The sequence below is a fragment of the Saccopteryx leptura genome, chromosome 2 (assembly GCF_036850995.1).
Source record: "Saccopteryx leptura isolate mSacLep1 chromosome 2, mSacLep1_pri_phased_curated, whole genome shotgun sequence".
In the NCBI taxonomy this organism is placed as follows: Eukaryota; Metazoa; Chordata; class Mammalia; order Chiroptera; family Emballonuridae; genus Saccopteryx; species Saccopteryx leptura.
The window spans coordinates 57,647,711-57,652,460 of NC_089504.1; the positions used below are offsets into that span (position 1 = coordinate 57,647,711).

Genomic DNA, 4,750 nt, shown 5'->3' on the forward strand with positions numbered 1-4,750 from the left:
GTCTCCATTTGTTTTTCACTGTGTGCTGCTTTACCTGGGAGAAAACATTCAATCTCCTTCACTTTCATACCTGTGGCTTCAGCCCCTATTAAGAAATTGGCTTAACTATCTCTCAGCCCCAAATCTGAAACCCCAGGGAAGAATGTTTTTGTTAAGTTCCCATCTCACACGTGAAATAAGGCTAGGAAGACATAGGCAAATTGTATAAAATGGCTGGTCCGAGTGCAGTGGCGTGGAAATAGATGTTGGAGAAAAGCAGACAGTTCCCAAAATGTCATAGGCCCAGAATGACAAGAAACCTGCCAACACCTTGGTAGACAGGCTACAGTGTGAAAGACAGTAGGATGAGAAAGTATTCAACCACCCCCATCCCTGATCAGCGCTATCATGGGGTTAAGAGGAAGGGCTTTCATAGGAAGAAGTGAGCTCTGGAGTGGAAAAATACTTTAATCAAAATCCTTTCTCACTGACCAAACGAATCCACAGATAATGAGGCCGGATAAAGGCTGCTGGCCTTTATCTCCTTAGAAAAGTTTCTGTGTCATAGGACAATTCTAGCAAGTGACTCATAGAGGGAGGAGAAAAGGTTTCCTCCAATATCAAACAAGTCCAGAGGCCAAGATTAAAAGGAAATAATAATAACACCCAGACAGATTCTGAACTGTAACATTTCCAGGCGAGAACACCGAAGTCCTGGTACCTCCAAGGCATCTTACTTGATAATTAGGTGGAAAAAGTGCAGTTGGCCACCGGAAGTGAAAAGAGAGGATAAAACTATTGTTGAGAATCAAAACTAAATTCACATTACTTGCAGCCTATCTTTGGTAAATGCTTTTCTCTGTGTATTTGATTCTGAGTGGTAAGTCTTCCCAGCAGGGGTTCCAGGGTGCTAGCTCAATGAATCTCAGACAGCAAATGAAAAATGAGGGCTGCAAAGTTCAGGGAATAATAGAAAATTAAGTCTTAACTGAGCTGCTGTAAATATCACAGCCAGAAAACAGAGCGCATCAGCAAACTGGGCTGGCAGTTACAGTAATGAACTTCTCTCCATGCCAAATTATCCATGTGCGTACTAGGGTGTTCTGAGGTTGGTACGGAGGTGCTGATGATGAGAGAGAAAGGAAGGAAAATTGTGTCTGTAAATTAAAATATTTCTTTAGTAAAGAGCATTTTCTCTCAGCCAAAGCCAGCAGCCCAGCTCAAATGACCCTCCTGTAGGAACTCAATGTAAACTACTGCAGCCCAACAACCACAGCTCTTTCGTGGCACTCGCCATTTTAGGGTAGTTATGTGTGGGCATGTCTTACTTCCACAATGAGATTGTGAACCCCACGAAGGGGGCAGAGAGTACTTGTTTCCTTTGTCCATCTTTGTATGCCCCACAACACCCAGAAGAACTAATATTAATTGGCTGTCTAAAATGCCATGCTCAGCCTGACCTGTGGTGGCGCAGTGGATAAAGCTTCCACCTGGAACGCTGAGGTTGCCGGTACTCAAAACCCCGGGCTTGCCTGGTCAATACACATATGGGAGTTGATGCTTCCTGCTCCTCCCCTCCTCCACTCTCTTTCTCTCTCTCTCTCCTCTCTCTATAAAAAAAATAAATTAAAAAAATAAAAAATAAATAAAATGCCATGTTCTATATGAGACTTTGTACTGTTGTGTTCCTCCCAAACACCCTGCAAGGCGAGCAGGGCTGGTGTATATCATTTAAGAAGAGACTGAAGTTCAGAGCAGTAACTTGTCTCAAGGCACACCACGAAGAGCTGAGATGATGCAACTTAGGTCTGCCTAATTCCAAACCTGCGCCCCTTCCTACTCACTGCACTGCTTACTTGGCAAATAGCAACCATATTTTCCAGTAATTATGCTGGTAACACAAATACACTAATAATAGCTAATTTTATCAAAGACTTCTCTGAGCCAGGTCCTGTGTAGATGCTTTACTTGTATGATTATAATTAATACTTACCACAGCCCAGAACTTGGCAATATTATCATTCCTGTTTAATAAATAAAGAAAACTGAGGCACAGAGAGATTAATAAAATTGTCTAAACCTTATTATAAGTGTGTGCTCCCAACTGTTATTCTATAATGATTTCAAAATACACACACATACACACGCACCACAAGCTAACATGTTTTGAGCAACTACTCTGCATTAGGCTCTGTGAATTGCCTAATAAATCCTCCCTACAACCTCCAAGGCAAAGCAGGTCTTCAGTAAATTGTGGAGTAAACGAACAATTAAAGGTAAAAATAGAACCACAACTACCACTAATTGTTAAAGAAAGAAAAATCCAGAAACTCCTCTCAGTACGCAAGGGCAACATTATGGTCCCAAGCTATGGAGGGCCAGAAAAAAATGAATGGGTATTGAAAACATAAGAGTAATACAGACAGGCCCTGGCCGGTTGGCTCAGTGGTAGAGCATTGGCCTGGCGTGCAGGAGTCCTGGGTTCGATTCCCAGCCAGGGCACACAGGAGAAGTGCCCATCTGCTTCTCCACCCCTCCCGCTCTCCTTCCTCTCTGTCTCTCTCTTCCCCTCCTGCAGCAGAGGCTCCATTGGAGCAAAGTTGGCCCGGGCATTGAGGATGGCTCCATGGCCTCTGCCTCAGGCACTAGAATGGCTCTGGTTGCAACAGAGCAACGCTCCAGATGGGCAGAGCATCGCCCCCTGGTGGGCATGCCAGGTGGATCCCGGTCGGGCGCATGCGGGAGTCTGTCTGACTGCCTCCCTGTTTCCAACTTCAGAAAAATACAAAAAAAAAAAAAAAAAGTAATATAGACATTAAAAAAGAAAAAAAAAGATTTTGGTTTGAAAAACTAGTGTTATATAAAATCAATAACACCCACCTAGTATGAAACAGGCCCCTTTTGTTGTCTCAATCTTAATCTTAAATGAACTGTGCCAGAAAATCAGCATTTACAAATAAGATAAACAGAAGCCTCCAAATTAGTGTGATTTTATATCAGAAATATAGCCCCCCTAAGCCAATAACAAATCTTCTATGAACACATCCAGATGAACTGGGTCATCATACAGTAGCCTTGGGAGAGTAGAGAGCACCACACAAAACTAAAAATACTTGGTCCTACTTCTGGCTTTCCTAGCTTTCTTAGACACTTGTGCTACCCACTAAATGTTTCTCTGCCACCTGAGGTTGGGCATGGCCATATGACTTGCTCTGGCCAACGAAGTATGACCAGCAGTGATGTGTCCCTTTTAGGCAAAAGCTTTAGAATCGGTGCATAGCTAGCACTGTTCTCTTTTTCTGTCATGATGACAGATGTTCTCCCCTCTTCTGTCATGATAACTGATGATGTTCCAGAGGGCATTTGTCACCCTGCATTCCTAAGTAAAAATGACATGGAGCAGAGCACCCATGTGGAAACACAGCATGAATAAGAAATAATACTATTTTAAGCCACTGAAATTTGCTGATTGTTACTACTGCACAGTGTAACTATGTTCAACCTTATTGATATACAGTGGTATCTTGAGATACGAGGTTAATTCGTTCTGTAACTGAGCTCGTAAGTCAGTCAACTCGTATATCAAACAAATTTCTCCCATTTAAAATAACTGAATAGATTTAATCCATTCCAGCCCTGTGAAACATCCCCAAACCATCCTAAATTATAAAAAAAGACATGTTTTGGGGTTTTGTTTTGTTTTTCTTGTATTTTTCTGAAGCTGGAAACGGGGAGAGACAGTCAGACAGACTCCCGCATGCGCCCGACCGGGATCCACCCAGCATGCCCACCAGGGGTGACGCTCTGCCCACCAGGGGGCGATGCTTTGCCCCTCTGGGGCGTCGCTCTGTCGCGAGTGACCAGAGCCACTCTAGCGCCTGGGGCAGAGGCCAAGGAGCCATCCCCAGCGCCCGGGCCATCTTTGCTCCAATGGAGCCTTGGCTGCGGGAGGGGAAGAGAGAGACAGAGAGGAAGGGGGGGGTGGAGAAGCAAATGGGCGCTTCTCCTATGTGCCCTGGCCGGGAATCGAACCCGGGTCCCCCGCACTGCAGGCCAACGCTCTACCGCTGAGCCAACCGGCCAGGGCAAAAGACATGTTTTTAATTAAGAAACACACATGTATACTTTACCAATGCATAACAAAATATATGAAATAAAAGAAAAAAGTGTTATTTAGTACTGTATTCTTACCTTGGAGACAGACGAGTGCGGCTAACAGAGCTGAATGGTGGAGGAGGCGTGAAAGAGGAAGGAATGTAGGCAATGTAGACACATAAACTAAAACTGCACTTTCTTAACACTAAATGTAAACTAAAACTGCATTTTCTTTACTTTAAACAAAACTAAAACTACACTTTCTTTACTTAAAAGGAAACCACAAAAACTTAATTGTAAAAAAATGCACTTTCTTAACTTTAAACTTAACCTAAACTTAACATTATGTATTTTTCATTAAATTATCACCTGTTTTTGCCCTTTTGGCTGCACTTTTGGCAGTTTCACTTACAAGACTTTTGAATAAAAATCTATCCAAAGAGGTTTGCTTTTGCCTGCCTTTTAAAATGTTACAGAAATCAGACAAACAAGTGTCATTAAAAAGTGCTGAAGCATGACCAGTTGAAACTTTTTCTGGGTGTTTCTTTTCAATGAAACTTGAAAGCTTCTTCCACATTGCCAGCATGTCTTTAATTTCACTTGGAGAAATCACTTCCACTGACTCTACCTCCTCCTCACTACTAATCTCTTGCAGAAGCTCTGTATGTTGCATCAT

At 42.9% G+C, this 4,750-nt stretch overlaps 1 non-coding gene across 1 annotated transcript; it reads right to left on the reverse strand.

The window, feature by feature from the left end:
- Window positions 1-3,990: 3,990 nt before the first annotated feature.
- On the reverse strand, window positions 3,991-4,066 carry TRNAC-GCA (transfer RNA cysteine (anticodon GCA)). The gene has a single exon. It is a non-coding gene; the product is annotated as a tRNA-Cys (tRNA).
- Window positions 4,067-4,750: the final 684 nt, after the last annotated feature.